The sequence below is a fragment of the Falco rusticolus genome, chromosome 17 (genome assembly GCF_015220075.1).
Source record: "Falco rusticolus isolate bFalRus1 chromosome 17, bFalRus1.pri, whole genome shotgun sequence".
Taxonomy (NCBI): Eukaryota; Metazoa; Chordata; class Aves; order Falconiformes; family Falconidae; genus Falco; species Falco rusticolus.
Genome location: NC_051203.1, coordinates 6,538,497 through 6,559,991, shown reverse-complemented (window position 1 = coordinate 6,559,991; position 21,495 = coordinate 6,538,497).

Sequence of the window (21,495 nt, the reverse complement as noted above, 5' to 3'; positions counted from 1 at the left end):
GCTTTCCAGAGTTGGGGGTGGTGGGGTGGTGGTGGTGTCCCATAGGATGGGAGTGGGAGGTCTCGGCTCTGTAGGGAGCCCAAGGGAGGAAACGGGCCGGGGGTGCAACCTCCCTTGGCCAGCACGGTGCAGGCTCATGTCACATTGGAGAACATTAAGAAATGAAAAATCTTCAAATGCCAAAGAGAAGGAAACACAATGGCAGGAGAGGGGAGATTTCTCCTGCAGTATCACAGGCAGGAGAGATAAACCACAAATACAAACAATTAGAAAGAAGCACATCTGTCATGTTTGTGACGCTGTCAGAACAAGAATCCATCTGGGAAAAGAGCCAGCCCTGCCTCCCTAGGAGTTATGTATTTTTTCTTTTTAAATATTGTACGACATCCATCAATATAGCTGTGTGTTGTTTGTGCTGGCATGTGGGTGTGTATTTCTGAAGGGTCCCCATATTAGCAGAAGATCTATAGTCTCATTCCAGAAATTTTGCTGCTATAAAAATATATTCTGTTTTTGACTGAGTGTTTTTTTCTTCTCTCCTGAAACTTTGAAGCTGTGTAAAATAGCTTCATAAAACTTGTAGGGTTTTTTAAAGTGGAAGTTACTGCCTAGCCTTGCTTTTAAAAATGCACCCCTGATGTCAATCGTTGGGGTATTGTTTGCTTTTAAACAAGTGAATGCTGAAGAGATGCTGTAAACTCCTTTTTTATTTTGTTGCTTATTGAGAAAGATCCAATTATACCTAAGGGAAACGGGAATGAAGCATTGCCTAAAAACATATGGTGTATAAGCAAGCAAAGCCTCAGCCTTCCAAAGTAAGCATGAAAAAAAGGGAAAATCCTTTCAGCATTATCCCCTGAGTAAATACCCTCTCTTGGGAACACTGTGGTACCCGAATTACTGGCACAAGCCCTTCCTTGGCACCAGAAAGTCCTTTGACCAGCATCGGCTTGCCTGGGGAGGAATGATGGGCTGCAGGAGCCCTGGATCCACCCCGCAGGTCCCTGGTTGTGTCTGGGAGCAGCTTGTCACGGAGGAGGTCCCAGCCTGAGTGCTGCCAGACTGGCACCCCAATAGCATGGCTGGCACCCCAAGCATAGGGCCAGGCTGCAGGGATGTGGGGACTGTGCTCCACACTGGCCCAGAGCTTGGCTGCCAGTGCCTGGCCCTCTCCTGGACCATAGGGGCTGCAGCCGCAGGCACCTGTCCTTAGTATAAATGTCATTATAAAATCCACATGGGAGATCCTGGTGCTGCTCCCAGCCTCTGTCACGACCTTGTGAGAAAAGACGCTCAACTCAGCAGGAAAATGACTCTTGGCCAAGGATCCCTGCCTGCGAAGCCGGGCTATCACTGCTTAGGTCTCTTGAGTGTTCTTTCTTTCAACAAAGGATGTGAAGTGCTGGAGTGAACATATTAGAGCAGCTAAGAAGCAGCTCCAGTTCAAAGGATGTTTGGAAAACCCTTTTTCCAATCAGGCAATTTGCAATTTCAATTGCTAAGTGTTCCCCTTTCATTCCTTGGCACTCTAACTCCATCTGAATTGGCTTTCTCAGCACTTCAGAAAGGCTTATGTTACATTATGTAAGATTTAACAGCCATCACTTCTCTGAAGGTAATACAGAAATGTCTTTTTTATGACACAAGAGGGAGATTTCTCATTTGGGAAGCTGATTTTTTGTTGTTACCAAATGACTGCTTCAGTGCATCCTTCATGCAACATTAATAACTGATTTTTTTCTATGAAAAAACTAAAAGAAATTTTATCGATATTTCTGATAAATGGAAGTACCTGCTGAAAGGAAATAAAATTTGCTTCTTTATCTTTATATGTACATATATCATATGTATTCATACATACATATTTAAATATAAAGACCTCTCAGGACGCTGCCTGCATTCATGTGATCTGCAGCTGAACAAACTGATCATTATGTCGCCAGTGACGTGACGACTTGTTTGCCCCCAGCTGTGCCCTGCAGAGGCTGTCTCGCATGAAGCTGACAGATGAAGTCCTTGCTCAGTCCCGTCACAGAGCCAGGCCAGGAACCATCCCAGGCTTTCTAATCTCTTCAAATAATTTCTCTTTCTGCCCATGAGCATTCATTCACCCACTGATCCATCCACCAGCCTTTCCTGCAGACTCGGGGGGGGGGGGAGCGGAGGAGGAAGCTGGAGGAGCAGCTGGGGCAGCGCATCCCGCAGCATCCCGCAGCCCTTGCTTCCCAGCACGTCCCAGCACGTCTCCCACGTGCCACCGGACAGGGACAGCCAGGCTGGCCTGGGCAGGCAGCTTCCTTCTCGCTGCCCCTAAAATATTAATTGCAGGCAGCAAGAAGAAATGTCACTTTGCTCTACTGAACCTCTTTAACGATTTACCAGAAAAAAGCACTCCAGGAGCTGCTGGTTTAGTGGATGACTTTCCCTGACAGTGATTGAATGCTTTGATAAGAAGCAGGAGTTTGTTTGGCACCTCATTTACCATGCTGGGCTCTTTCTGCAAAGCACATAATACTGTTCTTACCAGAGCAGAGTGTACAAGAAGTAGAAAACAGAAATATACTTGGAAATGACCCTCACCTAACAACACAGCCCATGGTCTCACTTTCTTTGAATTACCCTACACTCTGCGTGTTGGGAAATTGCTTTCTCTGATGGACGATTGCTTGCCAAAGCCTTGGGACCCTGATTGATTCCTGTGCCTCTGCAGCTGCCAGAGCAGAGCAGAGAGGAGAGAAGCCTGAAAACCAGGACATGAAGTGGGAAGGACAAATTCTCCCTGAAGTGCCCAAGCAGCAGGCTGGCTGGCTGATGGCTTCTCATCAGCCCTCCAAGTGGAAAGGAGGGGGAAGACCAGGAAGATTGCAGTGCTCACACAGCTTCATGGGCAGCAGCAGTGTAAATTTGTCCTCACTTTCAAAGCTCGCAGCAGTTCTGGGTTCTCCCACAGCCCTCCTGTGCGAGGCCATCCTCACAACAGGCATCTGCTAGAGAAATGCAGCCTTGGAGCTCATCTGTCAGGGCTGGCTCTTACAGAAATCCCAGGACTAGGATGGATCATTTTGCCAAGGGATCACACAAGGAAAAAAAATTAAAAGCATTATATCCAGAACAGGCTTGTTAGCCAGCAGTCACAGTAAACCCACATAGAAGCTTGCCGGAGGGGACATGACCTGCAGTCTAGAAGCAGGTTTTCCTAATGAAAAGAATCAGCTGTTCTGCACACTGACAGAGCTGGGAAGAGATAATTCTTCAGTGGTCCTCCAGTTTACTTTCAGTTGATGTGAAAGACATGTATTAAATAAAATTATTCCAAAAGGCAAAACAAGCTTATAAGAATCAGCTCCTCAGCCAGCCCAAACTTCCAGAAAGTTTCTTCCTGTTGTAGTTAAAATACTTCGTATTTGAATTAGCTGGGTTTAGGGATGGCCATGCCAAATTGTGATTTTCTGGAGAGGTTTTCTGAATCAGAATCTGTGAATACTGTAGCTTCTTGTGCATTTCTATTGTATCTCCCTTGCCCAGCATCTCCTTTGCAAGCTGAACAGTCATAATCTAGTTAGGTCCTCTACATAAAGAAGTCTTCCCATAAATCTTATCTTTATTTTTGCCCTTCTCTGCCTTTTCTAATTCACCCCAGAGCTTGTCTCTGAGAAGGCGTGACTGATATCACATACAGTATTTGAGATGCAAGCCCTTCAGCTTACCTGCAAACCTCATCACTTATAGAGGGTACAGTTAGATGCGCAAGCTAATTTGCAGAAGGGTTCTGCATCTATTTTCAAGGCCAAAACAATACAAAATAAGCTCAATTTTTTTTCCAACTGGCACTGAGAAAAAAAAATATATTGCTTTAACTCTGTCTTGGTTTCTTGATTAGATGAAGGCAAATTACAGGTTTTTCCACCAGTCTATTATTACAGCTTAAACTCTGCACAGTTTGTCGAATAGATGTGTTTTGCCCGCAGAAGATAAACTTCCTTCTCTGGAAAGATAAAAGCATGATTGTGTCCAATTTCTAAGCCATTTCTTCAAAAATAACACTTTTCAGACCAGTGGTACAAGGCACATGCTCCAGGCCAGCAGTGCCAATGCAGAGTGCAATATCATTATCTGCTACGGTATTTGCTCTCCCTTCCAGAGGAGGACGTCAGCACGGCTGCAGGTCTGCCCAGAGTGACAAGTCACGGCACTGGTAGAGGGGCACGTCCTGCATGGGTTGGTTCAGACCGGAGGTCTGGGTGTTTCCACCGGTTTGGCTGGGAACGGGGCTCTGAAGCCCATTTACATACAGGCTTCTGGGCCAGGCTGGAGGCTGGAGGCACATCTCCCTGCGGCAGGAAGGCAGGAGGAAACAGCTGGATGCCTAACACGACAGCAAGCGACAGCATCAAACCACAGATGACATCTCGCTCTGGTCATGCAACCTCTTTTTGTCTCACAGATTTTTCTTCTGCCTCAGCTAGCTGAAGGAAGACATCCCTCTGCTCTGAGGTTTCCTGGGATTTCAGTGAGAGCAGAATCATGCATGTGGTGGTCACGGAGCTTGTGTCCTTCATGCTTTGGGGAGGGTATTGCATCATGAAGAAACTTTCTTCTATGAGGGAAAAATCTGTTTTTTCCAAGTTAGATCTGGGCGTGCTCCTTCTGCCACTTGTTTCAGGAGCAGCAGAGCTGGCTCATGGAGCATAATTGAGTCTCAGACGCCCTGCCTACCGCTGAGCTCAGGCAATGCCTGGCTTTGCTCAGGGCAGGCTGTCGTGGCAGGGTCTCAAATATAGAACAGGAGGGACTTAAGTGGAGGGGAGAGCCCTGCCATTAACCTGGTTGGAAGGCAACAGCTCCTGCCTCAACACAGCCAAGTGGCTGCACTGTTGACAGCAAACCCGATGCACGAGAGGTGCTAAAAATAATCCATTCTAAAATTATGCACGCTTCATTAGACAATTTTTACACCTAGATGAGAATCATACTTTTAAGATGTGTGGTTTGAAGTGTGGCGGTTGGTGTATGCATTTATCATCTCCTGATTTGTCATTTCTTTCTGAATGATGCAAAACAGAGAGAGTTCTGTTTGCTTTCACACAGCAACTGCCACCTTCTTACCCAGAACAGAGGATTCTATTAGCTTAAGCAAGCACCTGCAGGACAGATGCAGTATTTTCAGGTTATTCAAATCTGTATTTTGTTCTTTTACTGAGTAATCTGGGGGTAAAGATGTTTCTCTCTCTGTTTTGTAGAGTGTTGCATTGCTGAGTGGGGCCCTGGAATGCTGATCTAAATTACTTCAGATAGTGAACATTCTCTCCTCTTTTTCATCTTATTTTTACTTTGAATAGTTAAACTTAGTCAGATTTTGAGCAATGTCTATCTGCACAGCACCTATTCTTGCCATTACTCCCAGGCTGTATTCCTCCTGTGTCCCAACTACCTACCTGCCTTCACCATGTGGCAGGGATGAAACACCTCAGGCATATGTAAAAAAATACGTATTTCTTATAACTTTCAAATCACTGTAAACCTGCTTTGTATGGAGGAGGTTTTGGAACTATTGAACATATTTTTTCTCTTTCTGGTAGCTGGATAGTGACAGTTTGAGTGTACACAAGTACATTTGCTCAAGTACTGCCAAGAAAACATGTTCGTATTTTCTAGTGGTATTTCTAAATGTTATTTGATACATCAACAGCTTCTTCAGTTAAGCACCAGAGTTCTCAGACTGTATAATCTTAGTGAGGAACAAAGCTGAGCTTAATAAGTAAACAGATTCATTCACATTGAGGTTTCTTGTGTTCACCAGTTGTTTTTTCCAGAGCACCTGCTGGCTGGCTCCTGAGTAACCGGCTCAAGGATCGCTCGGGTTTTGCCAGCTCGTGAGGGTCTGCCCACTCAAGTGCCCAGCAATCCCAGCGAGGACTATCTGGAAACCTCGCCAGGGTGTCTTTCTTTTTTCCTCTATTTTCCCAGTCCCCATCTGCCCCAGCCTGCCAGGCTCCGCATCCTGCAACTGCCACCGTTCCTTCCCGGAGGCTGCGGGTGGCGGGGATGCTGTGGCTTTGCCTCCCTGGGAAAGCTGTGCTAAAACATCCAACCCACGTGTGACCAGCCCCCAGGCCCCTCCGCACCCCCAAGGAGGGTTCTGCAAACACCATCTCCCAGCTGTCCTGGGAACAGTAAAATGTTTCCAGAGTGTGTGTCAGCATTTACTGAGATGCTTTTATCTCTTCACCAAAGTAGGAAGAGCTGCTGTGTGTCCTGAAAACCTCTTATGGCATTTTAATTAAAGTCTCTGAGCAAACCCTTTTTCCTTCCTCTGCCAGCACAGCCTCCCTGCCCCCAGCACCCTGCTTTCCATTTTTATTGGATTGATTTCCAGGCTGGCCATATTTGACAATTGGACATTGCAATCACAATGATTTTTCCTCCTCTTTAGTTGAGAGGCTTAAGATGAGAAAATAACCTCAGCATGTATTGGGGGCCCGCCGTCTTTACACAAGGGCCCTGCAACCCCCCCTGGGGCTGGTGCAGTGCCGCACTGGGGCACTGTCTAGCTGGGATGAGCACTCGCTAACATTTTTCCATATAAATATTCTATCCAAAAGTATTTTTCAGCAATTAACAGCTGAGGTAATGTTTCAGAGCTTTGCACCATTCATCCTCTGCAGACGGGTGCTCCCTGGGGTAAGGACACAGCCTGGTTTTTCATCTGCAGACGTTCTTGGTTTGGGCTGTGTTTGCTGGCCATCAGGCAGCATGCCTGCCCAGCCTCATGGCTCTGCACCCCGCATTCACCCCACCCGAGGAGCACCTCGCAGCAGCAGCATGCCTGAGCTGGGGCTCCAGCCCCAGCTGGGGTGAGCTGAGCCGTGCTGTGCCTGCAATCCAGTTAGTTTTGTTTTATATCTCCCTCATGGAAACTCATTTATTATTTTACATTACTGTCTGAAGCCTTGGAACATCTCCTCCTGCATTTAAAATAGTAGGAAAAAACTCCCCCTCTGCAACATTCACAGGCAGGGTTAGCTCTCCCAGCCCCACGGCACAGCTCGGTGGTTTGGGATGGGGAGGCTTGGTCGAACCCATTGTAACAAGCAAAGTGATCTCAATTTAAACAGCAGTTAATAAAAGATGCCTATACAAGGGCTGTAGGCATCCTGACACTTAATTAATTGTCCTACAGCATAGTACACCTAACAGCACTAAGACAAACACACCAACATTCAAAAGGAAGCAATTAACTCAAAACCTCAGCCAGCTGGTACCCCGCTATGTGGAGAGCACTGCCAGCCCCACTCGCAGGGAGTGAGCATCCTCCGTCGAGTGCACGGGTTTGTTCTGCTTTGGATCTCGCTACGGAGGAGTAAAATTCACAGGAACTGAGGTTTGGACCTGGGGGCCGGGCTGCGGAGTTTCTGAATCCCAAGAGGAGGATGGGATGGAGGAGCCCAGCTGCACGCCGTGGGTGCAGCCTGCGCACTGCGGTGCTGGCAGGCAGCATCCTCCCCTCATTCCTCCTGGTCTCTGGCCCCTGGCTGGGGTGAGACCTGCCTGCGAGGAGCTCTTGGGAGCACACACCAGCCCGGGGTGAAGGGCTTTGCTGGCCATCACATGAGCACTGAACGGTGATCACAGGGCAGGAAAGTTTCTAGAAAAGGAACCTGCTGAAGCACGCAGGTCACCTACTGAAATACCGCCAGCAGTGGAATCAGCACTGCAGATTGCTGAATCCGGGGAACAGAGGGGAAGTGCTTGGTCGACCATACATCTTCTGGTAACACAACAGAGCACGCAGTCAGTTACCAAGGATGCAAAAAGTAGAAGTTACGCTGCATCACAGGGTAGAGAGGAAGTCAGCAGAAAACAGCTTGATTTTCTGTGGGTGTTACCCGGACATAAGAAATGCTGGCTGGTGCTTTAGGGAGAACTCTGCACCTTTGGAGGGGAGGGGGCCTCTCCAGAAGAGGAGCAAGCCTTGCAGCAGGCAGCAGTGCTCCTTGCCCTGTGCCTAACTCGCTGGAGGAGCACGGGGAGGACTCTGCACTCCATCTTACTTCATCTGGGAAACAGAAAATGCTCCTGCAGACAGCTTGCAGAACGTGTTGGATCTATCGAAGGAAAAGAAAATATGCTAATGCTAAGTCTTGGTTTACACAGAAACACAACCAGATAAAATAACACACGGGATAGGAACTGCTCACATTCCAGCCTCCCTTGCAATGCAGATACAGAGGTATATTTTCTTTGCAGGACAGCAGCCAGTAGTTTCCATGCTTCACTGGGTTTTTTCATCAAAATGAGGGGATGAACAGCTGGTGCCTACGACAGTAACCTTATGTTTCAGTGACATTCATACCCATGGATAGCAAGGCTCTTGCACTGCCAAATGCCATTCATGCTGATGGCTGAGAAGGTCACGGACCCATGTGCCACCACGGAGGGGCCAGCCCAGGACAGGAAGCCCTGGCACCACAGGGCCACGTGTGACCACCTGCACCTTCCACGGGGCAGGTTGGCGACAGGACAGACCCACAGACAAACTGACACTTTCCAACGCACAGGGTGATCAGTGAAGAATTACCAGAGGAAGCAGTAAGTGCTATCGCATGAGACATGGCAGCATTTCACCCAGGACAGCTGCTGAGGACTCGCCCCAAACTCAGTCGCGCTCTCGTCTCCTGGTTTGCCTCCTTTGCTGCTCGATCTGGTTCGTGTGCTCTTCAGAGCAGGGGCTGCACGGCGTGTGTGTTTGTTCAGCCCTAGCATAATGGGACCCTGATTTCATTTAGGGATCCCTAGGCATTACTGTAATATAAATGTTAATTAATAATGAAGCCTCTTAAAATCCCACATCCTTAATGATATATGTGTCCTGACTTTAAATTTGTCTTTACAAAGCATCTCACTGCATCTCCACAAGAAATAAATTTGGGATTCAGACCTCTGCTCTCAGCAGCAAGAGCTGTAATCCCAGACTTGCCCTTGGAGGTGTATAATTATATTTATTCTGAAAATGTCATATTTGGGGCTTTACAAAATCTAGACTTTCCTCCAGTCTTTTCCAGAAATCAGTTATTCCAAGCCTCCCCTACACGAGTCTTTGGGAAACCGCTGTCACGGGACAGGGAATAGTGCTGGGAACAGGCTGGATCCAGCTTTGCAAGAACACACAACCTTGGGGTGTTTCTGGTCCTTCTCCACCCTGGCTGCTGCTGGGCACAGCCATCTGCAAGATGCGGGGTAGGATCCTGCTCAGCTCTAAATTCCTGCCATAGCCCAGGTGAAGCTGGGAGTCCAGCCTTTCCAAAACTGCTCCCGTGTGTGCTTCTCAGATCCCAGCGTCACATTATCCAGATTATCCACTTGCACATTGTGTGCACAGAAATTTGGCCCTTGCCTCATCCCTAGCCTCTGCGTTTCTGAGCTCTCCACACTAAGTTTGCCAGCAACAGCAAATTTTGCTGCTTATTTGTGTGCCAGCTTTGCTGTTATGTTAATGTGCTGAGGAGGGTTTCTCTCAGCAGGCAGCACTGCACCGAGGGCTTTCCTAACGGCGATCAATGGGGCAGAAAGAAAACCGTGAGCCAGGGCTCTGCAGCATCCATCCCCCAGCAGCCTCTCGTGGCTGTGCTGTTGTGCCCAACTTCTCTTCCCTCCCCCAAACTGGGAAAATTATACTATGGCCAGAAATTCTGGGTTAATTCACTAGTGACTACTTAAACCAAGGATGAATGTGCCGCAAGGCGGTTTCCTCTCATCTATGAAGTGCTGTTGAGATGCAGAGCTGCTGGCGGCTGGGAACAAGCGGCAGAGGGGATTCAGCAGACTCACAGCCCCGCAGGCAACCAACTGCCTCAAAATTTGCAACCCCCTCTCAAAGCCAAGACTTGCAAAAAACCTGAGAACAAACAGCACTGGGCACTTTCAGCGTGCCTTCTAGCCTAACCCCTCGTAGCTGCCTGAAGCTCATCCTTTGCCCCTCTGCAAAGCCACTCACCTTCGCCCATGTCTTGTGCCGTAAGTGGGACCGCTTGCCCTGTGAGTCCTGACCCGGGGTGGGATGGACAGTGCCAGGCCAGCGCAGCTGCGGCAAGTGATAGGCAGCTACTGCTCCCAATTACACACCAACTGACGAGCAACATTAATGTATATATGCAACAAACATCCTGCAACAAACCAGACCTTTGGACTGCAGAGCAGCTGCGTGCACCTCGGAGCGCTCAGAGCACAGTGGCACAGCAGGGAGCCAGCCCCCTCCCCTCCTCCCGAGGGGTATCTTTCTGGAACAGCAACTTCAGCCACAAAACACAGAGGCTTCTGAAATGGAGAGAGTGTGAAAGAATATAAAGAATCTTTACTTCTGCCTGGAAGGATTTTCTGAATGTTTCTCAGCAGCATCCTTGCAGGGAAGGGGCGGCTGGGAAGAGCTGCAGGGCTGAGGAAACATTTCCCTAAGACTCTGGCTGAAGAGGTTAAAGCAAACTTGGGGCATTTCTGAGCCATTTAACATGCCATGCTCCCGCCCCTCCCTTGCCAATAGCAAATCTCCTACCTCAAGAGCCTCAGAGAAATTCCTGTTTTTCCGAGAAACATGACAGACGTCAGCCAGCACTAATGTGGCTCTGACAGAGGAGCAGAAGTCACGAAGAACACGGCTTCTGCTTTGATTATGTCTGAGCTGGCAAAGGGGAAATGGAAGAGGAGAAGGAAGAAGATGTGAAAGGAACATTTTAAAGGCCATGGGCGATGAGGCAAGTCAGGAGGAATAATAAGAGCCCCAGTCTGTATTAGGACTTCACTTACAAATAACTTGGGGAAGGCAGCTATGAGATCAATGTGATTTCATACCCGATTAAACCGTAGTGCACAGAGTCCTGGAGGCTGCTTATAAGCACAATTTCTGCTACGCGCCGCTCCCAGATGTAACGCTCTGATAACATTTGCTAATTATGTGTTTACTCTCTTCAAGTGCTTTCTCAGCATAACCGGGCTCGGGCGCGACCGGCGGGCAGTAAGGTGGGGGTGCCCGGTGTCCCAGCTCCCCCGTCCCCAGCTCCCCCTGTCCTGGCCGGCAGGGGAAGGAGCCGTGTGCCATCCCCAGCAGCGCACGTGCCGCGGCGTAAGCGAAGGTGAAGCAGGTAAAGCAGCACTGCCGGCGGCCATCTGCAGCCTCGCTGGCTGCTTGGAGGCTCCTGCTCAGGGAGAGGACATGTGGCTCTCCCTTCACATTCAGCATTTCAACAAGGCAGAAAACAAGAAGCAGATTTTCACAGGTGGGGTTTTTTTTCTGTTTTTTACAGAGCCCTCTGCCAGCTCCGGCTGTCCCAGCCCAGCTGTCCTGGAGCCTGCTGACACGGGCTCCCACGGATGAGAGGCAATTAGGGGTTAGTTCAACATGAGCGTGGGGAAGTGAGATCAGAGCTGCTCATCTGACATTTCTCCCCTCCCACCCCCTGTTTCCAGGGAAGGCCTAGAGCAGACATGTCTCTGGTTATTGACTTTCAGAAACCTTTGACATTCACAGGCTCCGACTTTCATGGGGAAGGATTTCAGCAGTATCTTATTCTAAAATTGCCAATGTAGATCATCTGCAACCCTCGCTCTTCATCTGACCTTGGAGTGATGCCCCCAGCCTAGGCAGCCGCACACTGCTGCTGTCCCACCCCCTGTGTCCCCGCTGCCTTCCCCTCCTGCCGATAGCTGGGATCCCCCCATCCTCGTGCCTGGGTCACCCGGATGCCCCAGCCACCTCCTGGCACTTCCGCACACATCGAGAGTGGGGAGGGGGCTGCTTTGTCCCACCAGCCCAAAGCGCAGCTGGCGGGTCCTGCCATCAGCCCTCCCCCGTGCTGGCCGCCTCTGGGTGCTGCCGGGATGGGATGCATCGTGCCTGCAGGAAGGCACAGCGTGATGGATGGGCTGTAAGGGGTAGATGCTTTTTAACACTGTGGCCTCTTGTTCTGCTCCTCACAGATTGGTTGTGCTCCTGTCAGACCTCTCATCCATTAACCAGAGGTGCTGCTTCCCCAGAGATGAACTCAGGTGGATGCACACCCTACCAGGGAGCGTGGGGCAGCAGCTCGATGGTTTGCATTTGAAAATGGGCATTTTTATGGGCAGCAACCCCACGCCCCCAGCACCCGCTGCTGGGAGCGATGTGCTGGCACCACCACTGGCTCTGTCCCCTGCAGCCCCCCCTCCTTGCAGAGGGGATATCACCAAGCTGTGCCAGGCTGCGAGGAGCATGCTCCCACTGCCAGCTGAGCCTCAGAACTAAACACTATCAATAAATAATGGCAATAACAGCGAGTGCGAGCTGTGTGGGGCAGGAAATGTCACCCACAGCCACGCCTGGGACTGCTGACACGGTGCAATGCAGTTGCTAAAGAACCGCTCTTGGCGTGCCTGCCCCTGCTCCTCGAGCCCCGGGCTGTATCAGCTCGTCTGTCAGCAGCACTTGCTGACGTGTTCAACCATCCCCAGTTAGGAAATGAGACCCTGCGAGTGTAACACAGAAGGACATGGTCACTGCAAAGAACTGTCAGACATTAACAGGAGGGAAATCAAGAGCCCATCCACGTGCACGGTCCACAAAGAGATTATAAACACAAGTTAAACAGTAGAGTCAAACACCAAGAGCATATTTAGTTTTCCTCTCTCGGGCACTTGCCATTTTCACAATGGCAATGGGTGTGTGTATGTGGAAAATATCTGAAAACAAACCAATCCACAACAGATCTGGGCAGCAGTAAACCCCAAGGCTGATATTTCTTCTCTAGCATGTTTAATAGCACAAAGGCAGAAGGAAGCAGCAGGGCCAGATATTCAAGAATATTTCTTACTCTTCAGATTTAGAGCATAAAAAATTAATACAGTGACGGGTGAAGATGACTTTCCTTCTACAGATGGAGGAGCAGAGGTGCAGCAGGATGGCTCCAGCAAGATGTCAGTGCAGGAGATGGAACGCAAGGGCAAGTCTTTGTTTAAATATGAACACCGCAGGGAACAGGCTAATGCATTACAGGTAGCTGTGAGAAACACCTGGGGAAGACATGGGGTGGCTGTTTCAATCTGGTAGCTGTAAGGTTTTAAACTCTCTCATTAAATGCATATTCTTTTCCCGGAAAGCATAAATTACCCTGCACTTCAGCAAAGTCACGGTAGCATTAAAGCTGCAGGAGAGGAGTCAGGCTTGAGCCCTCTTACATGGTTCAGGAAATCACTGGTTCGTGGGGAAGCAACTACAGCATCAAACAGTGCCGTGCACCAGGGAGCTCGAACTTCTTCATGGGTGATGAATTGCGTCTTGGATGCTGCTCCAGAACTTGGTCAAGTTCTCATTTTATTACATCTGCTGAGAAAATACAGCTGGGGTTTTATTACCCAGGAAATCCTTTCTCTAGCACATATAATAGTTTATTGAAAAAATGACTCATTCAGTTTAATAACGAGAGGACACTTGTGTGGCCACCCCGATTAATTCCAGGCCAACCTGCCAGCATCTCAAAGTCTTTGCTAATTCAGTGCTGAAAGTCCCTGGGTTTGCTAGTGTGCATGCAGAATTACGCTGGCAGCTCTGCTGCAGCCATCTGAAAGATCTTCCTGAAACCCCACCAGTACAAAAGGGAGCTCAGAGGACAAATTTCCATAAAGCCAACACAAGTGTATCTAAGGGCTCCTGCTGAAGCATCCAACTGTCCCTACGAAGCAGCATGCAAACTCTCCCCCAGTGGTGCTGAACATCTCTCCTGTCACTGGCAGAGAGGGGGACAGTTAAGGAAGATGTCCAAAAGGATATATGATATTCTGATGGTATGTATAATACTGGTTGGAACTGAGCTAACAGTGGCTAATGGAGATTTCTGCTCCACCCAGCACAGAGGGAAGTAGCTGTGCTCTCTGGTCAAGATCCTTCATATCGCTTGTGGGTGATTATTTTTGGAAGTGATGCTCCCTGTGTGTTATCTTCCATGGAGAAGACAGGCCACTTGCTGCCCTAAGGCGACCAGAGAGCTCCGAGTGCTGCATCCTGCCAGCATTTGGAGGCTCTGTGGGCGGCTTGCTGTGTCCTGCTGCCCACTAGCCTGTCCCTGGCACCCAAGGAAGGATTCAGAGCCCTTTGCCGGCACAAAGCAGGCACTGGTTGAATACTCTACTGTCCAGACATCGTTTGGTGCCTGGAGCATGAGAGTGGCTATGGCTGCAGCCCCGTGGAAGGAGCTTGCAGGCACTCCATGCTGCCTATCAGCCCAGGGCTAGGGGGGGGGGGGAAAGGAAGAAATCCAAATGGGGAGCTGCTGGCATTGATGGCTTCACTGTTTCTGTTTTCTTGGATGAAAGAAGTTGTTTTCCAGGCTTGGCTTCATGGTCTCCAAAATGACAGTGTGCTCCGCAAGAAGAAAGGATGTTTGGGACACGGAGGCTACTCAATAAACCTCGGTGGCAGCTGCTGCCAAAAGCCAAACGCTCGTGCAGAGAGCAATGCTCAGCCCTGCAGCACGGGGGCACGAAGGGAACCGGCCTGATATTATCATGCATATCAGGCTTGCTCACATTTAGCAGATTACTTTAGAATTTGTATTCAGGCAACATGAGTTGAAATAGCAACCACAAACTTTATCAGTTTAATATATAAGGTGATTTGCATAATTTCCTATTTGCATGGGGCTCCTATTTAATTTCCCCCCCCCCCTTGTATGATCAAATATACCTACTTCCAGATGAAACATTTCAAGTTTAGAGGATTAAGCTGCCTGCAAGAAGTGACAATACTTGACTGCTTGTTATCTACAAAACCAACTCCAGAATCCCTGCAAGCTGAAAAAGACTCAGCTGTCTCCTTTTTTTGTCACAGGGAATCGCATCATTACCACTTCTAGGCTTTGAGAAAGAAGTCTCATGTAATGCCTGCCCAGGACCCCCTTTTCTCCCCCTCTTTCGGTGCCCGGGCCACACACAGACATAGTTGGGGATGCTGTAGGTCACAGAAAGCTCAGATGCATCTACCCAGAGATCCCAGGTTTGATGTCCAAGGCTCCCAGCTCCCACAGGGGTGCAGCATTGCACCTTCTGCCCAGGGGAATGGAGCTGGTTTTTCTCTGCCAATGCTTCAGCTCCCTCTCCCTCCGGCAGAAATGGGAATCAAAGCACATCTGAAGGAAAGCAGCTACTGGGAAAGGAGCAGCTTTGTAGCTTGTCTGAACGACACAAGTTTTCAGCAGCAATGAGTACTAAAGGACTGGATTGGTAGCTAAGATAACATCGGCTCTGCTATTCTTTGGAGGGCACAAAAGAGATGCATCATCCCTGTCTACCTCAGTTTCCCCACACCAAGAACAAGGATGGTGGTATTGGCCAAGACTGCAGGAGCAAGGGCATTGCCAAGGTTAATAAATAGCAACTTGCAAAATGCTTTGGACTGAGCTCCTCCAACCACGGACTCATACCCAACGCCCTGCCCAGGAATACACCATTTCCACCAACCTGTCACCTAATCCACGGACCCATCACCAGTGTGACTCAACGAAGCATTCAGCTTACTGCTCGCTTGAGGAGGGGGGACTCCTCAGAGACAGCAGTGCCTGACAGCTGCCAGGTCAGCAAGGTGCCCCCTGCACCGAGACCACCGCCCTTGCCGCCGGCCTCCAGAGCCTGCACGGGCTCTCCATCTGCGCTGCCCGAGTGACAGAGACTAAATGGCTCTTTGTCTAACAGGAATTAATATTTAACGCAGGCTTCTTCACACCTGCCAACACTGGCTGGACAGCCTGCCTTTTCCTTCATGGGCAGAAAAGCCTACATTGATCCGCTGCTAAAAATAGGATCTCCGAGGTTCAGAGGCAGCACCAGCAGCTCCCCCAGCAAGGCTGCGAAAGGTTTCTTGCATCTGTTTTCTGGCAGAGGCCCACAGTATTTTTCTGGTACAAGGGGCTTTTCACATGTATCACCAAAGAACAGAGCTGCTATATTTAGCTCTAATAAGCATATTTAATTTCCTACTGCCTCATTTCAAGTGTTTTGTGCAACTAGCATTTCTGAGCACGTCCCTGGGGACCAGGTGAGGATCAGCCCCGCACCACCGGCCGGGCTGAGCTCGGCACTTTACAGCTGGTTCGTGTCCCTCGAGCATCTGAACTGATGCTGTTCCTCTCGGCACCACCAATCCCCGGGGTTCGGTAAGGAACGATGTGCCAGGCTGCCCCAGCTCCTGTCTGCATCAAGGACTGCTGAGTCCCCTGGGCAAAGGGACCCCCACACCCCCTGAGTGCCCCCGTTACTATCTGGGGCAGCAAACACTCCCGTTGCACAAATAATTAATCAACACAACATCAAAGGTCGTTCATTTGAAGGTATAAAATGCAGAGTAAGACAGTTCTGTCATTCTCAATTAAAAAAGAGCTGTGGGAAGAGCAGGAACAGTAGAGCCATTTCCCAGCTGGAAATGCTGCGGTGCAGGGATGAGTTGAGCTGGCCCTGCCCTGCCGCAGCTCAGCTCTGGCATGCTTTGCTGTTCACCAGCATCATTCCTGGACCATGCAAGAAGGACAAAGTCATGCCACGGGTCCCTCAGAGTTCAAGGTGGTCAGCCAGTGTGGCACAGAGAGAAGATACACAGCATTTCCAGAAGTCTTTTTTGCTTGATTTCAGGAAGAAAAAAAACCAAAACAAGAAAAAAAAAAAAGCACTTGAGTAGACGATTGGCAAAAACTCTACAGAAAAATACCTCCCACTTGCGAGGAGCTGGAGTGTTAGGGAGGACTGGGAGTTCTGTGTGCTGCAGAGGTGGGAATCTGAGGGTGACAGATGAATTCAGCTTCACAGGAGCCACCTGTGAAGATGCCAGCAAACTGACCCTGGGAGGTGTGTGGGTCCCTGGGGCCGAGGGCATCATCCTGCTCCTGGTGCCCGAGTAGAGGAGCCTTGCTGCACTGCTCCTGCCTCCGAGCTAAACCACTGCTACAGAAACAGGGGTTTTTTGAATGTTTTTGGGGAAGAAGACTCTGTGGCTAATGAATGCTATTTCAGTACCAAGAGATGCTTTTGCCAATTTCCTGCATCTGCACAGGCCTAGCAGAGAAGAGTTAATGCCTTTCAGTTTAGTTAGCTTAAAAAAAGAAAAAAAAATGATTTCCAGCAACACCAAATGTAGCATGCCTCCTTCAGGGCAGAGAGGCTGAAATGTGCTGGATGCAGAATGAAAAATGCATCTGTTCTGGTTTTGCATGAGAGCTGCCGTGTGCCATTCATTCCCCACTGTTCCCATTGCTCGGGGCGCACGGAGCCTTTGGGGGAAGAGCAGGGGAGCTGGCAGGGAACGGGTTAATTTGGGCTTCACACACACAGGTGCACTGTGCGTTTGATCTCAGAAAATCAATTTCTCCGAGCAGTCGCGTGGGATGACCGATGGCACGACACCCCCGACCAGCGCGGAGCTGATGCCTGAAGGTTTGGAGCTGAGGAGGTTTATGAAACGTGGCCAAAGCGGGAGGAGGCTCTCAGCTCTGCTTGTGTGAGGTGTCAGCAACACCAAGGCCAGGCAGGAGCTTTGCCTGGCACCGAGCAAACCTGCCCTGCCCAGGCCCCCGAGGGTTGGAGGAGGGGGGGTGTCACCCTGGGATGGAGCTGCTGGCAGGGCTGGATGTCTCCAGGTGAAGACGTTGATGCACGCAGGAGATCTGGGCAGAGTGCAGCGGGAAGGATGGAAGTAGTTGGTAGAAAATGTGGATGCTTCTCTCTTGTTAGGAGAGCGTTATAAGCTGACCACTGGATTAGTTTAACTGGGAGCACTGGGCATCCTGTGCACCAGGCAGCCCTAACCCGGCAGCTGTCCTGCTGTGTGAGAGGGATGAACCGGTTCGATGCCAAAGCCCTGCTGCGGAATTGGGGCACGTGTTCTTCAGACAAGCTAAGCTGGACGATTTTAAGAATTGAACTAATTCCAATTCTTGACTGATTTATTCCTATCCTGGAAGCAGGCATGGAATTCCAAACCAGGGACATGCACTTTCTCCCACCAGCACCACCACTTTCTCCTTTAGCAGGCAGAGGCTGGCAGAATCACCCTGTACTGACCATGATGGACCTTCTGTGGGCAGAAGGCTTCAGCAGTGGTGTCACTTCTAAACTGCTGCTGCCATTAGCTCACAACTGCACTGGGCTGTACTTCCCACCAGCATCTTCGTAGACGGAGGCAGCATTCAAAGCAGGGTCCAAGTTCACGTTCCATCCATTATTGATTGTGGTTGCAAGGGAAGGGGGTGCAAATGCTTGACTGTACTTTGTGCAAGAAGCAACGTAACAGCACACAGCACGCCTGCATAACTCACTGTCAGGTCTGGGCTGCAAATACAGATCTAACAACTAGACAAATAAAGAATATGGGCTGTTTATAGCTCAGTCCTTATCCTGCAGTCATCAGTATGGCTCATTAGGTTTATGAGACAATCATGTCTTCTGCTACCCGGGCCCAGAACCTCTGAATAATGGCTTGCCGATGCCAAGTAATTATAACGATGTCTTGCAAGTGAAGCAGAAACAACCAAGTAAACTGATTTAAAGCAGTTAAATCAGGCTGACTTTTCCTTGAGCTCAGTGTCTTTCCAGTGTTCTACCTCTAACTTTATATGTCCAGACCTGTGTTTTATTAGATATACTTGTTGGCTTCCCATGCTGGAGACTTGAGGAGCATTCTGCTTTCAGATCCAGCGATACATCAGGCTATTCCTCTCCCTCTCTCTGTTACCTGCCCTTTCTGCTATGCCTTCGTTTCAGGCATAAGAGAAGGGGAAGGAAGGAGTAAACAAGTTACACGCTGTCCCCAGAATGACTGCAGGGCATTGACCCCAGACATCCCCAGCCCAGGCTGCTCCTCAACCCTCTTCCCCACGCCACAGCTCACTGCACCCTCTGTGCGCAGGAGGAAAGGTGAGAGAAGGAGAAATGCAACAGAAAACCCAACACTTCTGTGACTGCCAAGAAGATGCCTCACTACACACGCTGCCAGCCTCCCCGGCACTGCTGGAGTCACTCCTCCTTTCCAGCGCTCTGCCCTTGGTCCTTATCTTTATCCCGGGTGCAGGAGACCAGCCTGTGCATTTTAAGATCATGCTGTCATTCTTCCAACCCAAGACATGAGCATTTAGTTTGGCAGGGAATACTCTTACAACAGTGATGGAAAAAGGTCAGTGGCACATGTGTTTTGATTAGGACACGGACTCCTTCAGAAAAAGCCATTCCTCTGCCAGTGCCTTGGCAGTTCAATGGCTTGGCAATGAATGGGGGATGCTCTTGGGACTCAGTATAATGATTAAAGTAACAGCAATTACAAGAATAACGCTATTAACCAGGGAAACGGTGCTGTGAGAGCAATGCTCTTCTCGACAGCAAGCTGCTCTCGCAGAGATGCTGGTCCAGCCCATCCCATCCCTTCCCCTCCGAGGCCTGGGTCGGCATCCCACAAGCAGGCAGCTGCCCTGGGCTCTGCCGCAGGCAGGTGTAGCACTGCCTGCCCACAGCAGGGCCTTCTGCTCTTTCTGCAGTCTGCTGCGCCCCGTGCCTGGTCTGACACAACCTGCACGCTGGCCCAGCCTCTGCTGCAGAGGTGGCTCATAGCCCCGCGCCGAGGAAAGGCAGCGTCTGGCCCACGCGTATTCTGTTGTGGTGGCTGATTTGGGAAGCAGCCATTGTCTGTGAGATTTGCAGGCTTTCAGAAACCTCACATCTCATTGGAAATATTTTTGGTATTTTATACCCCTTCTCATCTCGGTTTCTTTTAGGGACGCAGCTACTCCAAGCCCTGCAGCATCCACGGGGATCAAGCTTGCTGAGCCCCTCCAACTCCCTCCGACCTCCTCCTCCCTGCAGCTCCTTCCCTGTGGTGCTCTAGCCCTCACTCGGGTGTTTGCCCTATGAGTGGTGGAGTGTTTAATTTCATCACGAGCTGGATGCTTGGCTTAATAGCCAAGGTTAACTCTTTTATCATCTCCTCCGAGCAAAGCGGCCCATCTAGCCACTAATAATGTTTGATCAGAGAAGGGTGGCTGTTAGCACAGATTAACCAGCCTCAGCGGCGCTGGGCAGAGCCCGCAGAGGCGGCTCAGGGATGAGGGTTTCTCTCCCTGCGAGCAGCAGCCCATGTGTTTTGCTGTGTCTCTGCAACCCACACCGCCCACTCCTTTCTCACATCCATTCCCCCGTTCCCCATCCTTCTTGGCTGCCGCTGGGCACAGCTCCCATCCCCCCAGGCATCTCTCCCACCGCTCAGGAGACACCAGCTCCTGTGGGGCTGATAACTGTTCTGTGGATTGCCACTGTGGCAGGGCTTAAATGTTTGCTGCAGACAAGCCTCATCATGGTTGATTTTATTTATTGTTGTGTAAGTGTATTTTAAAATAAAACAGAAAGTGAACAAATAAACTGGGTGACAGAGCTATAAACCCTATGCCTGCTCATTCACTTGAAGAAAAGCCTGCCTCAACTAATTAACCTGTGCAAGCCTTGTGCTGTTCATAAACGAGCCATGAATTAATATTGTATTTTTTCAAACAGCCAACATACGCCACTAAATCTTTATTGGGCAGCAAAAAAGAAATAGCTCTCCTTTCTAGATTAGGCACAGCAACAAGAGGCTGAGTTCTTTAGACGAGAATGAAATATTAGAACAAGTTTTTTCCCTGCTTTTGCTGCCTGTGCTGAGCATGTCTGGCCTGTGCCGAAGGAGCAAGGTTTGTGCATATGGAAGGGGCTGAGCTGCAGCCCCCCCGCCACCGGGGTGGATTACAGAAGCAAGCACCAAGCCACCGGGTTTCTGCACCAAATCCCCAGCGTGAGGATGGATTATGCTGTGCTACGGTCTGAGAACTGAGGGCTTGTTCCGTCCCACAGCTGCAGGGACGAGAGCGCGTGAAATGGGTGAACGGAGCCATGGATCTGTGGGGGCGGGGGAGGCTGGTCCGGAGATGCACACGGAACCTCGAGGAAAAGCAAATCACGGGAAGCGTCGGCAGAGGACACGCGCCGGGAGCGGGGCTGCTGGCTCTGCACAAGTGCGCGCAGAAACATCTGCAGGCTTTTCTGTCAGACAAGCCCTGTGCATTTACTGGTAATACACACATAATGGGAGACTTCAAGAAAGAGAGAGGGGGCAGAAACACAAATCAAGGAGTAACATTTTTGAAGGAGAAATTATAAATTGCAATTTAATCACATAATCACTTTGACACTCTCAAGCAAGGTAATTTCTTCCCTTGCCTCATTTCACCCACTTGGCAAGATGAATCTTAATGAATAATGTCCTATGAATATTTAATTTTTTGATAAATTTGAATTTTTTTCCTCATATCCCTACCTGCTGGATGGATAAATCAGTTCTCCCAGCTTTTCCTCTTGCAAACATACAGAGAACAACAGCTTCTCCTCCGACTGCCATCCTCCCCTGTTTTTTTTTTCCTCTCTTTTTGGCCAAGCAGCGGTCACCGCCATCACCCACCCTCTGGCAGC